Source organism: Mesocricetus auratus, unplaced genomic scaffold (genome assembly GCF_017639785.1).
Source record: "Mesocricetus auratus isolate SY011 unplaced genomic scaffold, BCM_Maur_2.0 Super-Scaffold_100004, whole genome shotgun sequence".
NCBI lineage: Eukaryota > Metazoa > Chordata > Mammalia > Rodentia > Cricetidae > Mesocricetus > Mesocricetus auratus.
In genome coordinates, this window is record NW_024429189.1 from 15,185,416 (window position 1) to 15,208,667 (window position 23,252).

Here is a 23,252-nt window from a genome sequence, read left to right on the forward strand (position 1 = left end):
GAGAACAGTGTCCCTACTCCCCCAGCGCAAAACAGCAACAACAGTAAAACAAAGCAATATGAAAAATAGAGCCGAGATCATTTATAGGAGGTTTTGGTGAACAAATTTTCTGGATTTGTACATTACATGTTTCCAAAGAGAGATTCAGTTTTATCATCCAATAGAAATAGGTATACAAGCACAAATTCACAGTCACTATGTAAGCATTTGAATATTGTGATTTTTAAAATAACATGTCAAAAATTTCAATAAAAATTTAATTTGTGATTAGTATTTCTGGCTTTGACAATGCTGTGGATCCTTTTTCTTTGCCCTTCAGGAGTTTGCTTTAGCCATTTAGTATCCAGTTATCTTGTGTTTGGAAATGAATGATAGTGTCTATTTTATAGGATGCTCTATTTGCATAGAAGACCCTCCACAAGGATGTTAGCACATACTAGGTCCTTCTGAACCTGATCCCTTTCCTCATTTGCTTCCTGTCCCTTACCTATTACCCCAGATAGACAAGTGATGCCTAAGTGAAGTTTCACTGTCATTTTGAGCCAAAAGGGTCATTTGTGGGAAAAAGGAAAACTACCTGATATGTGGGAACCATCATTTTGTTATAGAGAGACTGACTAAGTGTTAATTTATAACCAACAGAACAAAAGAAAACACACCCCATCTCTAAAGGTCCCATAAATGTTGGTGAGTCTAGGTACTGGAGACTCAGTTGTTCATACAGAGACCCAGAACAGAGCATTTACTCTTGCATTTCTTATTGTTTAACCAATTTCCCATTCAATGATCATTGATTCTTTTTTCAAAAAACCTTTCAGCTTAATTATATATTACACTGGTAATATGACAACAGTAGGTTTGTTTGAAACCCAACAATGTTAAAAATATTTTTTGAACATCCAACATGCTTACTTTTCACTGTGAGGAATTCTTAGCTCATCATTGTAAGTCACAAAACTTTGTCTTCTGGGAACTTACTGTGTTGTTAATTCTATGCCAAAAAAAGACTCATATTCTAAATGATATGGAACAGTAGAAATGGACAAGGTTGTACAGGTCTGTTATTTGCTTTCCAAAAGCATGAGTTTCATCTCTGCAGAAATTTTATGTAAAGAAATGGCATAGTTTTTACATTGGCAAAATCTTTGGGGGATCCTAATTAACAATATATTTACATATAGACAAATATATGCACCTTCAGTTATCAATAAATATATATCAAGGGTGAAAATAAACATCTAGTCTATAGTCTGGAGGTTTGTCTATATTGATTCTTTATCTTTAGTCAACAATAAAACAGTGTCACTTAGAAAGTGTCTTAAGCCAAGGCTACAATCTTTATCACAGGGTGAACTTCATATTAATTTTGATATCTCCTGTTTTGTAAAAAAAAAAACCACAGGTTGTATAATAGTTAAGTGAATCAGAATGAGGCAACTGAAAGATGGCAGTATTCTGGATGTCACAGTTAAAACAGCGAAGGGACTGAGGCAAGGCTGACTGATTCCAGTCCCATCACAGTCACCAATTGCACACATATTATGTATCTCATCATTATTGTCCTGTAAAATGGGGTTTTATTGGTCAAGCAATAGTACTTGTGACCATGCAAAACTGTTTTTGAACTTCCAGAGCAATCCTCTGATAAGTCAGTCTCAGATGATGCCAACCAGGCTTCCTAAATGCAACATAGTTTATTGGGTGTGAGACTTTCAAGTGAGCTCACAACAGATGATCAGTCCCTCTGTCATTCACTAGCAGTAAACATCTCATGGCAGTGAGAAGTGGCTGGACCCCCTGAGCATGAATCACAGCTCTTAGCTCCAGAGAGCTTGGTTTTTGTTCCCATTGTTTGTCTTCAGCTTTCAGCTGCCTGCTATTTGTGCAACATTTGCTTAAGGAAAAGGTATGCACAGTTGATTTAGGACAAGGCTTTCTCTATAACTGAAATCTACATATAAAAGCATGTTTGCTTTCAAAGTCATTGAAACATTAACATTTTATTCACTGTGGTATACAACTCAGCAGTTTGGAGTAAGTGGCTGTTTGGAGAATGTCTTTAGAAGTTTTAGGATTGTACCATGTGCTTTGTAAACATGAATTTCCCAAGATATGCAAGGTCATGAATTTGATCTGTGACCCTGATGTCATGATAATTTTGGCAACTTTTCCATGTCAATTCCTTGGATCATTCCCTCTGTTCATGTATAACCACTTCAGAGCTAGCTCATCAGCTGTGCCTGGCCCTGCCTCTTTTCTGTGAGAGTAAACATTTCATGAAATAGAAACAGTTACAGGCTTGGGTTTCCTTGGTCAGAGTTAAAACAAAAGCCTGAACTTTTGGTGGGGTAACACCACGGCTCTTTGATACAGATCAAGATCAGTAGACACACTTTGCTCAGCAGAATGATGAAGGCCTACTACAAGAGACAAGATTTCTAAATAAAGCCAATCACACTCAGGTTTGATGGACAGGTCTAGCTCAGTTGTGGATGGAGGAAGAAGACACTGAGGTGCTCAGCAAGAGATGACTAATAGCTTCCCAACAACCCATGTCCACATCTCACCATCATTATGAAATTTATTACTGAATTGAGAACTTCAGCCATACCAATGAGCATAGTCATCAGAACTCTGACCATGACAGAAGAGGTTCTTTTTTGCTAATGAACTTTGAAGACAACTTCAGTCCATATCTTCAGGATTGAGGATATAGTTTAACTTGGCCAACCAGATTGTTTGGCTTAGGTAAAATGAGTTATGAGCCCCCCACCATACCCAAAAAATCTTGGGGCTGGCTGATGCCTTTTACCATGTTCCGGGCCTCTAACCATCAGGACAGTGGTACACACACACACACACACACACACACACACACACACACACACACACCCTCAATGTTTACTTTTATGTTACTTGTATGTGTGTTTTCAAGGTTGACAATTTGGTATTGGATAACCAATTAATATGATCTTCCTGGGGAAGACTATTTCTCCTCTTCTCAACATTTCTTGGTTGCCTGTAGCCCATTGTGTAGGGCTAAGGCCTCCTGGACTTTCCAAGTCCATATTAGAATGCCTATTATCTTTATTCAGCTCATGTTTAGGCGATCATATTTGTGAGACTTTATGGGAATAGCTCTGATGTTACTAAAAACCACAGTCTCACAGCAAACTTCCTGATTAGCTTTTATAGAATTTCCATCTCCTCTTCCACAAAATTTCCAGAGTCTTTAGTGCAGGTTGTTTTGTAGATGGATTCCTTGAGAATGGACTCCACTATTCTGCATTTTGATTGGTCATGATTTACTGTAATAGCCGTTCTATGCTGTGAAGAGAACTTTCCTTGCCACAATTAAGGACTACACTTTCTGTGAAAATGAGGACAGACATTTAGAATATAGTTAGAAATTACACTGGTCTAGGAAAGTATCAGTTTTGGGTTCTCCACCAAATCTATGACTTCATTAGTCCTGGGTAACTAGTTAGGTTTCCAGCATCAGGCAATATTTCCCTCTGGATGGCATTATGATCTTGAGTTTAATTAGAGCTGTTGATTACTGTCAAAATATGTGTATCACTACTGCACTTTTAGGGTTGTCCTGTCATGCTGATTGTTGTTGTGGTTCATAGACATCATAGCTGAACAGAACAACTACTTACTGGTTGCCTACCCCTTTTGTGAGCTTGCATAGTGATTCCTGGTATCATTAGTACCAGTTCACAGGGAGAAGGCATGCAGGCCAGTTCCTGCTCACTGGTCTCTGGGTCATATTTCTGAAATTCATAGTGTCTTCATCAACAAGGACCACCACCTTAGGGCTAACCAAGGACAACAGCAAAATGATGTGTGTCTTGGGAATCTCTTGGACAACTGTGACCAAGTGTTTTTCCTTGGGCAGCTCAAAAGACGGCTTCTCGTAAGTGATGCTAAGGTTTTTGTTAAATGATCTATGACTCTTAAAGGAAGAGTTGCTAGCCCAGAAAATATTATTTACTCTTGATCTGTATGTTTGGTCACTGACTTGTGTGTTTTCTTCCTTCCTTTCCTTTTTTAGGGATTTTTAGGTTGTTATTAGTTTCGGTCCTTATGATTTTTCTATCATTTTTATTTAACCCCCCTCCCCCTCCTTTTTCTGTATTTATCTCTTGATTTTTCAGAAGAAATATCATACTGTGGAAAGTACACCTTAATGACTCCATTTTATGTTTCTTATTTTAAATGCCCTTCTCCAAATAGTTACATTCTGACATATGGAGGAGGAGCTCTTAGGCATTTATTATTTGATGCTGGAAGTGTACATGGCAATAGAAAAATACTTCAGTACCTCTATTGAAAAGAAGGTGTCAAAATTACGTGAGATTTGGGAGAGAAAATGTTTAGTTCTCTCTTACCATAAACTTTACACAGAACTAGAGGTGGGGAAAAGGACAAAATTCTGTAGACCTCAAATATTCCTGAAAGCTTATGAGTTTAATTCCTGTTTCCCAAAGCAGCCGAGCTCAGAGCGGGAGCCTTTGGGAGCTGGTTGGATCATGAGGCCTCTAACTTCTTTCATGTATCAGCCTAGTGATAAATTTATCACTGAGTGCACTGTGGGAGGTGATGGAAATTTTAGAGGAGCCTGGTTAGAATCAATGGAGGTTTTCCCCTGAGTATTCTTGGTCAAAGTCCACTTTCGTTCTCCCACATGTTACTCCCCACTCACTGTGAAGTGAAGATCTTTGCTCTACTGTGTACAACCTACCCTGTTATTATTTTAACCTCTGTGCATGCCTAGGAACAGCCAGGTGACTATGGGTTGAAACTTTTGATGTAAGCCAACATTACTGAAGTTGATTTTCTCAGACAATTTGGAATAGACCCCAAATGATTATCATATATGAAATGGAAAGAAAAATTTATTTGGTGGCCATATCAACCTATATGCCATTTCCCCAGAAGAGGAACTTTGCTCAGCAGTGACCAGCCCTCTGCAGGAACACAGTCTTCCTCATCTCTTCTGCCACACTCTAAACTCACACAACTTATTTCATTTTCTGGTCTTCTGCAAATAATAGGAAAATAGTACAAGGGCCAGGAAAAAATCGCTCAAGGATGGCTGTACTCCCTTAGTCAACCGACTTCAACCAGTTACCACTAAATTCTGATATTCCTATCGCCCTAAAAAAGCAAAGTCATTCAGTAGAAAAAAAGGAGTACTCAGTTTACACCAGAAAGAAATATGAGTGTACTTCTAGAACCAGTCTCAATAATAACCTACAGTTATGACATAACAGTTCTGTGCTCCTCTTATGGAAGATGTCAAATATTATTGTAGGTAGACCAAAATGGTTTCTTTGTAGGTAGGAACCCATCCCCAGCTTGTATTGCAAGTAAATGCAAATCTTCTTGCTCAAACATATTTTCCATGTCACTGGTTTTAGCCCAGAATGATTCTGACTCTAGTATACCACTGGGGACAGGTGGAAACAAGATGGAGCCAGTATTTAAAGCTGCACTAACACTTTTGTTCTCAACCTGGGTGCTGCTAATTTGAAGAACATACTCAAAGTAGCTTCATTCCTTACAGAAGTTTTCAGATGATCTTTTGAATTATGCAACCTAGAAAAACCTGCTGTCTCTTAGACAAAAGAATAGTTTGTAGTACAAGAGAATACTTTTATAAAATTGCACAAGAAAATAGCAGTTCTCTAAAGTTAGCAAGGTATGCATAAAGAATAGAGAAATATGATGGTGTATGAAATGAATAGTCAAAGGGCTCATACTAGTTTGATAAAATAGTTTTCTTAACCTCAAAACGTTTTTCTTTTGAGGGGACACAGTAGAAGGGATGTATTTATTTATGTTCTCATGAACAAGGGATTAAAATTTATCCCTTGTCCCTTAATATGTATAAATATGTACAAAGAACCACATACAAGCTTTGTTCTTGCTACAGATGGTGAAGCCCAATCCTTTTTAACAAATCACATCCCAGTCCAGATATAAAGAGTCATTCTTCAGACTTATACCTGGTCTACTTGGACTGAACTGACAACATCTGTATTTTAGATGTCATACTACAGACCAAAGATCACTGTTTCTTCCCACTATGTTTGTGTCAAATGCCTTTTTCTTATCAGGGTGTGGGTCACATTTTACCTGAAATTTCTGTCCTCTGAGTAATGAAAACCCAGAGGGGTTTAATCTTCCATCCCAGTAGTAAGTAGCAAGACACTTAGGAACCTGCCGATGAGGAGGCTTGGAAGCTTGGGCACAGCAGTGCTGGGTCTGTGAGGGGAGAGATGTGGCTGCTTCTACAAGAGCACCTCTGTGGACTTTATCCTGAGACTGGCTTCTTTGAGCACTAGGAGGTTGCTTTGGCCCCAGTGTCTCACAATATCAGCCTCTCCTTTTTCCATTCTTTTTAAAATTGTGGATATTGATCTATCTTTAATTCCCCTGATTTTTGGAGGGCATAGAATACATTTAGTACTTTGTTTTGGATTGCTGCCAATATTTCCCCCAAGGATTTGCTGAATTGCTCTCCTTTCACTCATTTAAGGTAGCATCTTATCATAAATTACTTTTCTGCATATGTTAAATGTAGTGACATCTTGTTTCACCAGTGGACTTGCGGTGGTAGCTGTATCCTAGGGGTGTGGCTTCAGGTGTGCAGATGTGATTCCTTATAAGGAAGAGGAGGGATTGGCTCATCCGAGTGGGGCGGTAGTCGGAACTTTCGAAGAGCAAGTTAGAACTATTTTTGGATTTTTACATAATTAATAGTCTTATTTTATTAGATTATCAGGGTCTACACAATACCGTTCTTTACACTATTGAGGGTAAGAATATATATTTTTTTATTTTATCATTTTTTATTTTAATTTTAAATAGCTTGTTTTACATGTCAATCCCAGTTCCCTCTCCCTCCCCTCCTCCCGCACCTATTGCCAAATCGGTAAGAATATATTTTAACCTACTGCAGGGATGACATATTTTATTTTTCTTCATCAGGTTTTCTTAACTACTTTTTTCCTTATGGATTTTTAATAAATATCTTCTCCATCACTGTTATCTTTATGTCACTGTGACAAAATATCTGAAATAAACAACTTATAAGAAGGAAAGTTTCATTTGGTTCATGGTATCAGTGATTTCATTGTACAATCAATTGATTCTTTTTCATTAGGCCTTTGATGGCACTTGTCAGGGTTGGAGGGTTTAGAAAAAGAGACCTCTTGCCTCAATGTAGTCAGTAAGCAAAGAAAGAGTTGTAAAAGGACCAGAGTTCCACTATTTCCTTCAACCTATCTTCCTTCCCTCAACTTTCTTCTAGTTGGCCTCACCTTTTGATGGCTCCATCATATTCAAAGACCAGCCTGGCTGGACACCACACCTTCAACACACCGCCCTGTGGGGATAGATTTATTTCAAACCATAGAAAGTTATTAAAAGCAATGCCCAACCCCGCAAAAAACAACAAAGAAAGAACAAAAGGACATACATTAAAACTCCTCCCACTTCTGGGCAGTGGAGGCTCACACCTTTAATTACAGCTCTTGGGAGGCAGAAGCACGTGGATCTCTGTGGGTTTGAGGTCAGTCTGGTTTACAAAGCAGATGCCAAGAGAACCAAGACTGAAAAAATCTGTCTCAAAAGGACATACAATACATAAATAGATAGATAGATAGATAGATAGATAGATAAATAAAAAACAACTCCCCCCCCCAATCCTCTACCATGCTTTGTAATATAATTGTTTTCTGCTGGTCTGTTCCACGAGGGAAAATTGGCTAATCCATCAGAAAATAGATTTGTGAAAACAATTGAAAGTTTAAAGTTTAAGTTGATGCATACTTATGTTAACTTATTAAAATTCTAAAATACAAATTTATTTTAATTTTTTAAAGATAGAATTATTTTTTCCAGTCTTAAAAAAATCTAAAAACATTCCAGTCACCCTGGAGAAGAATTGCCCACAAAATGTAGAAGATAATTTAAATCAAATTGGCATCACCAGGATATTGTTTCCTAGTCTGTGCAAATGCAGCCTTCTTCATTTACTCATTTCTCTGTTGTTGTCTTTCATCTGCATCTATGGGCAGTCCTATGCATCTTGAATGCTTTATTGGGGTGTGTTGCTCCATGAATAGTTGATATTTGATCCATTTTGATTCTCTGCATCATCATCACCATCATCATCATCATCATCATCATCATTATTATTATTATCAGTCTTTTCATACAGTCTTATTATGGTAGTGACATTGACCATTATTTGTTTTTATCCACATATAAGATGTTCAAAACATAAAGCTACAGTTTTGTTTTTGTTCTTGTTGTCTTTTTTATTTAAATTAGAAACAAGCTTGTTTGTTTTACATGTCAATTCCAGTTCCCTCTACCTCCCCCCCCTCCCCTGCCACCCTCCGGCCCCCTATCCCATTTCCTTTCTTCTCCCCAGGGAGGGTGAGGCCTTACATGGGGCATCTCCAAAGGCTGTCATATCATTTGGGGCAGGGCCTAGGCCCTCCCCCATATGTCTAGGCTGAGAGAGTATTCTTCTATGTGGAATGGGCTCCCAAAATCCATTCGTATACTAGGGATAAATACTGATCCACTACCAGAGGTCCCATAGATTGCCCAGGCCTTGTAAATGACACCCATGTTCAGGGGGTCTGGATCAGTCCTATGCTGGCTTCCCAGATATCAGTCTAGGGTCCATGAGCTCCCCCCTTGTTCAGGTCAGCTGTTTCTGTAGGTTTCTCCAGCCAGGTCTTGACCCTTTTGCTCATCACTGCTCCCTCTCTACAACTGGATTGCAGAAGTTCAGCTCAGTGTTTAGCTTTGGGTGTCTGTTTCTCCTTCCATTAGCTACTGGATGAAGGCTCTAGAATGGCATGTAAGATAGTCATCAATCTCTTTTAATTGGAGAAGGGCATTTAAGGTAGCCTCTCCACCATTGCTTTGAAACCAGTGATTTTAAAAAGATCACCTATATAAAAAAATGCAAAGACTGTGGAAAACCCCATATCTCCGTCTGCTTGCACTGTGAAATGATTCATACTAACAGTACAACAATAAAATATTAAGTTTTGATGTAGTGATAGAGTCTTTCCCTTTACTTTGAAAAAAGTCAAAGTAAGTTTTCCACAATAATCTATGGATGAAGTAGTGGAGAAGTTGAAATGGGTGTGAATCTGTGGAAGGCACTGAGAGTTATGACTTAAAATCACCAGTGCAATACCTCCTATTTCATCAAATTGTTTTGGACAAATTTTCCAGGAGATATGTTTATGTATATATGATACAGGTGATGCATCAGCTGTAGCACTATAATCTTGGTAGTGAAGTGTCTGTGTTAATTATCTATTTTGCATAGCTGGCCAAAGGAAATAAATTTACGTAATGGAATACAACGCAGCATTAAAAAATGTGTGAAATCTAATGTTTAGCCAGAAAAGTATACAATGTTCAGAGCAATGATCCCTGCCTTGTTTAGAGACAAGAAATAAAAACAAAGTTATACATGTTCAGTTTTACACACGCATTGTAACATTCTGAGGGCATAGAGAAGAATTCATAACAATGCTAGCTTTCGTTGGTAGTAATGCCAAAGTGGAAGTAATGCACTTAACTGAAGATGAAGCTTTTCATGGATGTCACAGATACAGACCTGTAAAGAGACTGAGACCCATAACTGCACTGTCTATTCAAGCTTACATATCCAAAGACAGATCTACCATGATCAATTCATTTTAAGAACACAGCTGAATGAAAGCCTTAGTTTCTTAACTACACAGCTCTTTTTGTTACATCAAAGGTTAAAAAGAGAGAAATCTAAGACTTGTTACCAAAGTTCCCAGGAAGAGTGTGAGTGAGAGAACAACTTTGTGACAGTATGAATCATGTTCAAAACAGAATATAGGGTTTCTATTTTTAACATTTTACGTTCTTTAAAAGAAGCCCAATTAATTATGGAAGTATTCTTTTGCTCCTTCTGTTGTCAGTTTAATCTAAACAATGCTTGCTTTTCTATTTAGATATTTTAAAAGACTAGTAAATAATACTCAAAATTGTTTAAGAGTTATGTGCCTGTTCTAAAAGAATAGCAGAACATATTTAAGGTTTGTCAGTAGCTTCAAGGCAAGGTCCTATAAAGACACAGGGGATTCCCCACTGCCACCTCAGAGAATGCATTGCTTAAGAGTGTCAGCCCAGCGTGTGGGCAGGGAATGCCTCCAAAGGACCCAGGAAGTGAGCAGGGCCCTGAACTTCCCATAAGCACTGGGCTGCTCTGATGTGCTAATCCTGTAGTGGGTTCTTGGTTTCACCCACAGTTTTGGCCCTGACCTTTGGCTTGGATCTTAGGTGTTGGTTTGGTTGATTTCTGGACTCCAGGGTCTGAACACTGGCTATGACCCCAGAATAAATATGGTAGCCTCATTAGAACTACTGGTCTGTGGTTATAGCCCAGTTTTCTGGCTTCTGACTGTTTTTCTAATAGCAGCTTATGGTTTTGAAACTGTCCAGAGAAGTATGGGAAAGAATTTTAGCATATTGTGAAAAAAATACTCAAATGTAAGATATTTATAGTAGTTCGGTTTAACCTTTTGGCAAACACAGTTATAAGGAATGTGAGTTTGAAACAGTCAGGGGAAAAGATATCCTAAGCCTGGGATGAGACTCCTCAAGAACTATTAACTTTACACTCTTGGACCCATATTTAAAAGATAGCTTTATATAATGTGCTCATTTAACTGAAAAACATATAATTTCATATACATACATACATACTTGCATAATATATATATATATATACTATACTATAATATATTATACATACATACATACTGTAATGGCTTCCATCTTAGGATTTAGAGTCATAAAATCAATAACTTATCCAAGGTCTCTCCATACAGACATTTCCTTTTCAAGGTAGACACCTTAGAAATGAAATAGCTCAGATCTAAAACTGAAGTCATCTTATTTTTCTAGCGAACTCCACTTGTCAGAAACTTCAACAGAAGCCTGGCTTTTCCTGTTCCCCTCCACTGCACATAGTCACATCATCTCGGCTCTCTTCCACTACAGTTCAACATCACATCTTGAAATAAAACTGCCAGTGACTTCTGGCTGATGTCCCTGCTTCAACACCTGGCCCATTGTAGTGCTGTTTGAGGAAGTGGTAGTTTGAAAACATACACCCAATCATGTTACCGTTAGATGCTATTTACATCACTTAAAATAAATCTACTTTCATTGCCTGGCAGGGTATTATGTTCTAATTCTTCATATTGAATTCTGGATGTCAAAAACTCTAGTATCTCAACTTTGATGTCTCCTCTCCAGTTCTCATAAAAAGATTTCTTACATGCTGCACTGCCAGACCATTTGGTTACCTTCTTTAAATACTTGTAAGGGATATAAGGGAAAGAAAAAATGGCATATATTTTGTTAACTGTCATTTTCTAGTCTTATATGTTCCATAAACATAGTGGTTATTCAATAACTATATGTTGAATAATTGAAAAACATAAGAATACAAAATAAAATATAAAAAATGAAAATAAAAATCATCTGTTAGCTCGTTGAGGCAATAAGTGAAATGGACATTGGAAAGAACAATAGCAAAAAATCTATAATAAAATACAAAGGAGATTAATGATGCAAAGACCACTGGATGAAGATTGTTAATAATACCTTCAGTAAACTTGATAGAGACAGAAAAGTTATGCCTTCCTTTATATTCTGAGTAATGAGTGAGTGAGGAAATAAGGCTCCTGTATTTTCTGAGGAGAGAAGGAGAGAGGGCAAAGGGAATAAAGGAGAGAATGAGACAGAGAGAGAGAGCAAGAGGGGGAGCACAAGAGAGACCAAGAGAGAGAGAAGAGAGAGGTCTATACACAAAGATAAAGAAGAGACAATGTATGCCCATGAAATTTTGTTACTATGAAGTTTTGAATCTCTGATGAACACAAAGATTTAACATTTAATTGAGGATTTGCAGTAACAAATAATACATTGATATTTTTGCAGTTGTTTACTTTGTGTTATATGGAATTCAGTTGTACATACTAAGTGTTCCCAACACTTATATTGAAACAGTAGACTTGACTATCAATTGCTAAATCTTGCGTGGCACACAAACTTCATACGTTTATGTCACAGAATTCTAGTATTCCTACCTGTAAATGATGCATATTTATGTGGGTTACAGTTAATCAAGAAGATTAGCTGTTTCTTATTCTTTTGCAATGTAATATGATGTATCACATGCAAATTTTTACCATTACTTTTCTACTCTTGAACAAACAAGTAGCTTTCTAAACTTAGCCTAACCTACTTACATTACTTACTTATATTACTACTTATCTTACTTATGTTATTGAAGATGTTAACTTTTTTCATGCTCCCTCCCCCGCCAAAACCACACTCCTCAATCACAACATTTTGCTTAATAACTTCTGTTTATAGTTTTGTCATATGTTTGAACCCAAAGGCTGTCATTATCTATTTTATGGTCTTCAGTTAGATAAAAATATTGAAATTGTTGTCACTTAGATCAGTGGGGGATAGATAAAAATCACTATTAAGAATTGGTCTTAATGATTAGCATGATAACCCTAAGGGTTCAGTAGTGTCATGCATTCCTTGGCTGTAACTACCAGGTCTCTAATTGGACTTATGACCCGCTCAGCAAAAGGGAAATCATAAATCTATATTACCCCCAGGGCTAGTGAATTCATGGACTTTGAAAGAAAACCTAAACTGCTACTTTATTATAATCCAGCATAACCCCTAACTCCATTCTAAATGTTTTTTCTTATACCCACAGGTCATCAACCTGCATCAAAGAAGATTCTCTTTGCAACAGAGGCAGACCATAACTCCAAACACAACTGTAGAGTCCAGACCCAACCCAGACATCTACTAAATAATTTCTGCACCTAAGGCTCAGGGAAATGGAAAGACTGTTAAGAGCCCAACAGGAAATTTGCTGTGTGACTGTGTCTTCCAGAAATGCCAGAAACTACACCCAGAAATTCTTAATAGCATGACTACCTAAACAGGAGATGAACAAAGACAATAACAATAGGCATGCTGACATAGGTGGAGGAAAGCCCCTGTGAGTACTCAACCCTACACAAAGGGCTACAGTTAACTAAGGAATAAGAGCAGGAAAAATAGTCTTCCCCAGGGAAGCATACACTCATTGGTTAGTTTATACTAAGTGGTCAGACCTGAAAATAAACTACGCACAAGTAACATTATACAGCTGAGCAGGTCATACTTATTTATTCAGGAATATACATTTATACATACATATGCATAATATACAGTTATTTACATGTAAATGTAAGTATATCACAACAGTTATGGAAGAGAGAGACCATTCATTTGAAAGAAGTCAGAGAAGTTAGATGGCTGGCCTTGGAGGGAGAAAGAGAAAGGGAGAGATATGTAACTATATTATTATCTCAAAAAATATAGGAAATAAACTTTAAAAGTTTGCCTTAATGTTGCTTTTCACTCTCCAACTCTACTCCACTATAGGACAGAAATTCTCAGCGTGGACATGATCTACATTGATGCTCCCTAGTTCTTGCTACCAAGGTCTCTTGAGCATTGTAAGACCCATAACATTGTCCCTTGACTCCATCCACTGGGTGCCAGCTGCACCACTACTCCACTGTCACAACCAAACTGTGTTCAGAGATTTGCTGTATGTTTTTTAAGACACTGTTTGAGCACAAATATCGGGGTCTACTTTTCTTCCCCAAACTTCATACATCCTAGGCCATTAGGCAGTTCTCGAAAGTATTTTTAAAATCAAAGAACAATATTCCTCTGTTCCCTCCTTGATTTTAATAAGTAAGTGTCACTAAAAAGGAAGTGTCAGGGGACCTCCATGTATGTAGCTGCGTACCTTCTACAGTTGATTTAACAGAAGTGAGCAGCTTGGCTTCTGCATTAAGCAAAGTTTTAAATCAAGTTTGAGAGAAGAGATGGATACTCAAAGAGCACACGAGACGAATAAAAGACAGAATATATTGGCAACAGTTTGAGCTGCAGGCTGGTCTTATTCACACTTGTGTGGCATCAGCTATGGTGATGTTATCGATTTTCTAAAGACCCCATTAAGGTTCTATGACCTATTTTGACATGTAAGCCATGGTAAAATGCTGTTTATTAACTCAAAGCTCTCTCTGCTGTGATATAAAATAACAGAGACCAGTAAGAAAATATTCTGTTTAAACAAGCCAGATCACTTTTACATGTGACAGCCAAACCATGCTGGAGAGAAGGCGCTGGCCTTGGTCATGTTAGTAACCAAGTGGTAACTGAAGAAGACACATCTAACCAAGCATGGCAAGTCCATGGCTGACACGTGAGCTGGTACATTCAGAATGTGGGCACAGGAATGAAGATCAAATCATATTTTTTTCCGCTAACATCAGGCCTTAGCTATTTAATGATTATAAAACTTTCCTAGCATTTATAAGCTTCTAAACACATCTATTTTTTTAAATTCTACACAGTTCCCACTACTAATGAAATGATTTAGGTCACATGTTCTTGGGTTATCTAATAACATTCAATGAAAAATAATCCCCTTTTCACTTTTAACCCCTAAAATGCTGGTTTGATGTTCATATAATATTGTAATCTGAAAATTTTAATGTGTTTAATAATGGAAATTTGAAGTCAGATTATAACATATTTTCATAATGCCCCTTTTATAACAGTCTGACAAAGCAGCTGATTGCCTTGTGTTCTCTTCTTGAAATCACTAGCTATATTAAGTTGCTAATGACAGTTTTCATGCTTTAATGAATAAGGAATTATTTTAAGTTACCAGACTACTCACAAAAATTGTTCATCACCTCTTTGAAAGTAAGCATGGTCACATGACCGGAATTAACCAATGGAGTATAGACATGCCCCAAGACTTTGAGAAGCCATAGGTGGTTTTCCTTTGTAAATGTAACCAGCCGAATTCCATGCATTTATAGCTCTACTGTCACAGGTCTTTGAGTGAAGATTATGACAAAGCAGGAAAGTGACCCCATTCGGCCCACACAGAACACTCAGGCAAGGAAAACTTAAACTTTGTTTAAATAACAACTGCAAATGTTGCTGGTAGAAGCACTCAGAGCTAGTGAGGTTTAGTGATTGTTCATTATCACAGCATCACCTGGACCACTCTCAGTCAAATTCCAAACTCCTCAGTTTACCACTGAATCACTTCAAGACACGAGAATTTGGAATACTTGCTGGTTGTACAGGAGACAGAATCCATCCCAGATTGAATAGTAACTATTGCCTAGAGTAGTATGTTTGTCCTGACTCTGTGATTATTTCAACATTGGCATTTGTGACAAGAATAAATATGAGGGTACTTAACATGTAACGTCCTTGTTTTGAACAACTATGTACTGTATGAAGAAAGAATGTCTCCCTTCCCAATTATAATCTGGTTAATGGGGGTGGGGTGGAGGGAGACCTCTGTTGGTTATTGCTACATCTATAAATGTCTTTTATTTTCTTGTTTCAATTACTAATAATCCTTCTGTACAAAAGGACTGAAACATCATTATTAATGCTTTGAACCTCTCTTGGGCACAAAATGGAAGTTAATGATACTGGTAGTATTAATAGTTATTACTAGCAATTAATAAGGGTCATGTGCTCATAAAGGAGACATTGGGAATATAATATACAATGTTCTTAGGAATGGATGTGAACATGAGAAGGGGTGAAAATAAAATTTTTAATGTTATCTCTTCATATGCAATACCATAAATGTGCTACATACATACCAATTTACTTTATTAGTTTATGTTTAATTCTACTTGCAAAATACAGCTTTGAAACAGTCATTGAAGACAATTTGCAAAGTTCAAGGTAGCAATATGTAGTAGTTGCTCTAGTTTACAAAGGCACACTCAATTTGTAGACTTTACATAATTTCACTGGACTCTTGCATCCACTTCCAGATTAATAGTCTATTGATTAATGCTTGAAGAAGTTCATTTCTTTAGTACTTCTGTTGTTCTTGCTATTTGTTTACTTTGAAGTATCTGGATATTGTCCTCCTTGACAACTCTTCCATATTATGTCTGACATAACTTTTCTGGCTGGGCTTGGAGAATACCAGAGGACCTTTTAGTATTGTCATGACTATGTGGAACTTTATAGAAAGTAGAAAAAACACTGTTAAAGGAAGAAGGAAAAGTTATTTCTCAGTTCTTAATCTTAGATAATGGTAATTAAGAAGAACAGAGAATAGAAGGAAAAACTGATGTTTCAAAAAGGTATTAATAGTGACTCTATATTGTAGTGGGCAGAGAAGTAGCAATGTTGGATTATCTCCATCTACTTTTCATAGGACTTCAAAATCAAGACTATGAAAAATGGTAAAAATTTGAGATTATCTATTTTTAATGGTTTCTTATATATGTGGTTGTAGTATAATTCATTAGAGACATGTATGTGTATGGAGAAGTTTTGGGTTTCAAGGGCCATGCTTCATTTAAAACCAGAGTGACCAGATTTATGTTGAGGTCTTTGACCCACTTGGACTTTACTTTTGTGCTTGGGGATACATATGGATCTATTTGCATTCTTCTACATTGAATCTGATAGAAGAGAAAGTGGGAAATAGTCTTGAACACATGGGCAAAGGAGGCCATTTCCTAAATATAAAACCAATAGTATAGACACTGAGACCAACAATCAATAAATGGGACCTTTGAAACAGAATTTTCTGTAAGGCAGAAGATGCAGTCAATAAGACAAAACCACAGCCCACAGAATGGGACAAGATCTTCACCAATCCCACATCTGACAGAAGGGTGATCTTCAAAGTATATAAAGAACTCAAGAAACTAGACACCAAATACCACCAACAATGATAGAGTATTCCGACAGATGTAAGATAGTTCAGAATGGGAAAAGATTTTCACCAATTCCACCCCATCAGACAATGGGCTAATAACCAAAATATATAAAGAACACAAGAAACTAGACATAAAAGACCCAAAGAATCCAATTTAAAAAGGAGTACAGATCTAAGTGAGTGAGTGTATTTGTGTGTGTGTGTGTGTGTGGTGCTGCAGAACACATGTGGTTTGTTACATGTGGTTTGCATTGGTTATCTATTGCTGGTCTGGAATCCACTCCTATGTATGATGAATAGCCAATAAGAATAGTTTCTCCATTGAAGAAAACTAATTTTTCCTCTATGAGAATCATTAATTGTAGATAATATCTAGTTTAGGGATTCAGATTTGTGCCTCCTTCCTCTACCAGTTCTGGAACCTCATCTGGTTTAGACCTGTGCAGGACATGCTGCCACAGTCTCTGTGAGTTATATGTGCACCAGTCCTGTTGTGTCTAGAAGGCCTCATTTCCTTGGTGTTGTCTACCCCTCTGGTTCTTACAGTCTGCTGCATCTTCTTCCTTGGGGTTTCCTCAGCCATGAGGGGAAAGAATTGATGGAGAAATCCCATCTAGGGCTGTTTTCTAAGATCTCTCACTTTTTGCACATTGTCCAGTTATGGGTCTCTGTGTTTGTCCCCATCTAATGCAGAAAGAAGTGTCTATGATGATGCCTGATCCAGACACTGATCTATGGGTATAGCGGAATGTATGTAGGAATTGCTTAATTTCTGCTGTTCTTCAGCAGAACAATAGTACTTGGTTTTTCCCCTAGGTACATGTCCTATCTCATCTCAGGCCCTCAGCTACCTAGGCAGTATTGGGCATGGGCTCTGTTTCGCAGAATGGCCCTTAATTTCAATCAAATAGTGGTTTGTTACTCCCTCAACTTGATACTTTTAAGAAATCCAAAGATCTAGCAAACAGATTTCAGCTGTAGTTAGGAGGAAATCACACTATATGAGAATGTAAAAGGGTAATAATGTATGGATCAGGCTGATCTGTGCCTCAGTATCTTTCATTGGGTTAGTGGATGTTATAGGAAGTTTTGCTCTAGAACTTATTTTAAAACATGAATTATGTGAGGGATGTATTAGGGAACAATTTGCATAATGTAAATTTTGCCTAATTTTATTTGTAGAAATTGTAAGATATATGCTGAGATTGTAAACAACAGAACCATGCTTATATAGGAACACACAAAACTCCCAAGCATTCATTTCCAATATCTAGCGCTACCTTGTTTTGTATTCCTAGTTGCATGCACCCACATTTGTTATTACAGATTCCTGTTTAATTTCATATAGTCCCTCATCTACCATAGATCGGAAGCCACAGGATTTTACCCTTCTGGGTCCTACTTGCACTTCAAGCCCTTTTCAAGGTAAAATATTATTACTCTAATCTACACATTTCTTAAACATTTACAAATCTGTGTTGTTATTTTTCTTGGATATTTTTAATGAATCAAAAACTAGACTGTTGAATATGACTGTAATACATTTCTGTGATTCTTGTGTCATGTATAAACACATTAAGAACAAAGCAATATGACAAAATGAAAAATAATTTCATATATTTGAATACATTGTGTCCTTTTCTAACAGAGATGAAATTTAATGCATTTGTTTTGAATGTTGTATTCCAGTATTATTTCTCTCATAGTCCCTACTGTTTCCTTGCATGTTGTTACCTATGTGTCACTGTATCAGAAGTATACACATGTGTATACAGCTTCATCTATTACAGTAGAAGGCAGGCTGGGTACTGTGTGAGAGTTCAAGATTGGAGTGCTATTTTTCTTTCAATCTGTAACAGAAACATTTAGTTATTTTAACACCATACTATGTCTTGTAAAAAGCATCTAGGCACTCTTGTACCTACTAACACTAAGGAACAGCTACTTCTCAAACATGCAGGGAACATCTCTTGGGCAAAGAATAAGATTTCCTTGGATAACCAGTCAGGCTTTCTGTTTAGAAGGGCAGATTTTCCATACTTCATATATTTCATTTTTATATCCTTCCTTCCTTTTCTTTTTTCTTTGTTTCTTTGCTTCTTTGTTTCTTTCTTTGCTTTCTTTCTTTGATTCTTTCTTTCTTCCTTCTTTCACTATCTCTCCCTTCTTTCTGTTTTTCTTCCCCCCTCTCTCTTGTGTGTGTGTGTGTGTGTGTGTGTGTGCTCGCTCGTGCGTGTGTGCATGTGCTGAGAACACAGGTGGAATTCAGAGGGCAGTTTGCAAGAATTGGTTTTCCCTCTACCCACTGAGCCATCTCACTGGTTCCATTTCATGCATTTTTTTTTTGGCTAGGTGAAGAAATGAAGGAAGAGGTCCATCTTCTCAGTTCACCCCTTTATTCATACTTTTTGTAATATCCGTTAAACAAGAGAGACTAAATCCTCTTCATCACAAGGCTTATATTTGTCATTAAAATCTGTTGAATCCAGCATGGGACTGATCAAGACCCCCTGAATCTGGGTGTCAGTGAGGAGGCCTAGGGAATCTATTGAGCCTTGGGCAGCAGATCAGTACCCATCCCAAGTATACACACGGACTTTGGACTCCCATAGAACAGTGTGAGGTGCACTCTCACCCTGAACTCTTGGGGAAGGGTCTAGGCCCTGCCCTATATGAAATGACAGACTATGGACACCCCCATGGAGGGCCTCACCCTCCCTGGGGGAATGAGGGGATAACGGGGGGGTTGGGGGGAGGGCACGGGAGGAGGGGAGGGAATGGGAGAGGGACCTGGAACTGACTTGTGAAGCAAACTCGTTTCTTATCTAAATTTAAACTGGAAAATAAAATATAAAAAAAAATCTGTTAAGTGTGCAACCATTTAGCAGTAGATTTAAATTTAAATTAGGCAGATTAAATTAGATCTAAAATTAAATCTACTGTTCAGCAGTAGATTTCTTCTATGCCATTTTTGGATATCATGAGGGACAATCCTTCAGGGATAAAATTTCATTTTCATTTTGAACTTGACAAGTAAAATTTAGATCTTACTTTTACTCTTTGTTTGTTGTTTGTTTGTTTTCTCTTAAGGTATGCCAAAGACATGTGCTCTCAAAGAAGAAGGCCAGCCAAGGTAGTAGTCACCAACCAGGGCTGCTGGGAGACCTGAGACCTGGTGCTGCCTCTGAGGGTGTGTGAGAAAAAACTGTGGAAGAGCAGGTTTGGCTCCCAGTGGTTTTTAAATTGAATTAACTAAGCAAACATCCCAACTATTTGCCACTAGTTGGAAACATTAACCACTCACATTAAGCTATTAAAATATTTGACCGTCTTTAGTTACCAATATAAATTTAGTAGGACTCATTTTTTTCTTAGAGGAAGAGAGGTAATTCCTTTCATTTCTTCTAAATATAAATGAGCTTTTCTAGCTCCAGGACCCAATCTTTAGCAGTCTTTTTGGCCTCTACTTAAAGGCCTGATCCCCTTTTGTTCTGCTGAGGCCTCTGTGTCTTGGGTGAGGTTCAGAACTACAATGGAAGGGGAGGGGTCTTTGTGGTCTCTCCTGAGTCCCACCAAAAACAGACCCGACACGTTTTACTTTCTTAGAGCGCTACATAGTGATTTTTTTAATGTGTCTAAGAAATGGAAACATTTTGTCTCATATAAAAAAGAAATATTTTTATACTGTGCTCCACTCACAGACCACATCAGAGGTATTCTAAGAATAGAATAGATCAAATATATTTTATGGAAATATAATGAGAAAAGGATGTGTTCCCAAAACTCACTCCGAACAAAGGAATGTAGCGTCGTCAGGAATACTTTAATGTGCCTAACAATTTTCTCATGTGAAAGGCCGAGCAGCAGCTCTGGCTTGGGGAGATCTCCTGCTTCTCCCCAGGCTCCCCTGAACTTGAAATCAGAACTAGAAAATCTATACATTGTGAATAAGAAAATGTATGGAAAAACTGACTAGGGGCATTAACCAAAAAGACGTTTTTGAAAAAAGAAAACATCAATATTAAATATTTTGTCATATTTCATTTCATTGATCATGCATTTATTTTATGTATTCCAGAGTACTGACGCTTACAAGTAACCAGATTTCTGGGGATTCATATTAGATTTGTCAATCTCCGTTTCAGGGAACTTGCCAGGAAACAAAACATCTTACAGTCATCTGCTTTCATCATATCGTGTCATCATGCATACAAAGGACAGCAAAAGCCAGGAACGCCAACCATGTATCTTTTTTGGTAAAACAAAGTGTGTTAAGAACTTTACTGACAATCAGCAATAACACCTATTCACAGTGACAGCCCATAGGTGTTCAGGATGCTGAGTGATTTGTTTTATTAGTGTCACCTGGTCAGAAGTATTTGTTTTTCATGATACTGTATGTTTGATTCATGTGTTAGTTTGCATTGCTAGCTTTTTGAGCTGCTGCACTGATGTGTAAGTGTGGTTGTCTGCTCCAGGAGTCTGTATCCCATTCATATACTCATAGTGGTTTTTCTTTTGGAACCAGGGTTGTCTCTAAACGTCTTTGTTGCCTCATTGAGTTTATTTGCTTTAATACTTTTCCACTACTGAGGTGGTCTAAATTTGCCAATGATAGCCACCACCTTCTAACCTTGTTTTTTGTGCTTTCTCCAAAAACACAGGCACTCTCAAATATTGCTGTTTATTTAATGCATATACCACCGTAAAGTCTGAAGGGACTACAGAGTCCCACAAAAGGAAAGTCATCATAATATTTATGCATTAAACACACATACTAGTGTACATATATCTATTTTTTGCAAAACCCAAAATGCATATGCTATCATGGCCCCCAAGGTAGCAATAACATATGCAGAGAAAATTTATGCAGTTCCAGGCTGTGAACAAGATTTCTCAGAGCTACTTCCAGAAAACATTACCCCCCTCCTCGTTCTTCAATCTGTCCACTTACTTTGCTCTGAAGACTGCCTTCTCCCTCTAAAAAGACTGGTGAGGTGGGAAAGGAGGTGGCCTGATCATTTAAATTTACTTTTGATTGACTTCTGTGGGGCAGTGGAAACAATTTCAAGTGTGTGTGTTGTGTGTCTGTGTACTTGACTGTTAATGAATGTTGTGTGTATTTCTCTGAGTATACTTTCCCTTTAAAAGAGTTTAGAGTGAGTACACTTTTCAAATATGAGACAACCTCATTTTTAAAATTCAAGGCAGTGTATATATTAAAGTTATATTTTAAAAGTAAATTTCTTGTACCTATTTTCAAGTAGGAATATTAATGAAAACTATACTTTAAAATAATATTTAAGTTTTTCAAAAATTAATTTTAAAAACTTAATTAAAGAATTCTCCAATGAGGAATGAATACTTATCCTGAACCTCTTACTGCTTTTATTACTTAACAAGAAGTGCTGCTGATGGATTAAAAATGGCAAAACAAATCATGCTCAGTTTTGAATGGCATGCATTCATAACACTTGGGATATAATGTTACAATATTATGATATTTATTAATATTACTGTGATGAATATTCATATAACATATACTTAATGATATGCTTATAACATATGAGAGTATAATTATCTTTTAAACACAATATTTAAATACAGCACACTTTATCTGATGTATTTTTATATATAATTTAGAACATACTGACTATACTCCAATTCTGTTATTTGTAGATATCTTTATCAAAGTTCTGATGGCCTCCTCAGGTGCAGCTCCATAGCTTCAAATTGGAATATTTTTAAATGAAGGTTAAATGGTTTTGATAAGTCTTGACATTTTGTGTCAGTCGTTTGTATTTGTCTCCATTTTTCTGTAAATAAAATATACATAATTTGAAAGTTATATATTTAATGTCCTTTTTCTGAAGTTATGTATTATTATTCATGATACAGTATTCTCTATTGTTTTCTTTTTAATTAAAATATAACTATACCTTTACCCTCTTTCCTTTCCTCTGTCCAGTACCTCCTATATTTACTCTCCTTGCTCTCTCTTTTTCTTTTTTATTCGTACACACATATAAAATGCATAAATATATAACTACAAACTTCTGGGTTCAACTAGTGTTACTTGTATGCATATAATTTCTTGGACTGTCCACTTGATACTGGATAACCAATTAGGTTGCTTATCCCTGAGGAAGACTATTTCTCCTGCTCTTAGCATTTTGTAGTTGTTTGCCTTTCTTTGTTTAGGGGTGAGATACTAGGAGATTTCCCTCTTCCACATTGGTATGTCTATTGGTATTGTCATTGTGCCGATCTTAATTAGGCACCTATATTGGTGGTGTATAATGGGTGAAATTTCACTGTCATTTCTTGAGGGATGACATCAGATACCCTGATCCTTCGGTTCTTC

General features: G+C 37.1%; 1 long non-coding RNA gene across 1 annotated transcript in view; it reads left to right on the forward strand.

The window, feature by feature from the left end:
* LOC121140341 overlaps window positions 1-22,736 on the forward strand; it is a 108,586-nt gene extending 85,850 nt beyond the window's left edge. The window contains exons 3-6 of the long non-coding RNA XR_005877127.1: window positions 12,824-13,114; window positions 19,979-20,107; window positions 21,034-21,144; window positions 22,568-22,736. This is a non-coding gene — a long non-coding RNA (uncharacterized LOC121140341). The remainder of the gene's footprint in view (window positions 1-12,823; window positions 13,115-19,978; window positions 20,108-21,033; window positions 21,145-22,567) is intronic.
* The last annotated feature ends 516 nt before the right edge of the window (window positions 22,737-23,252 follow it).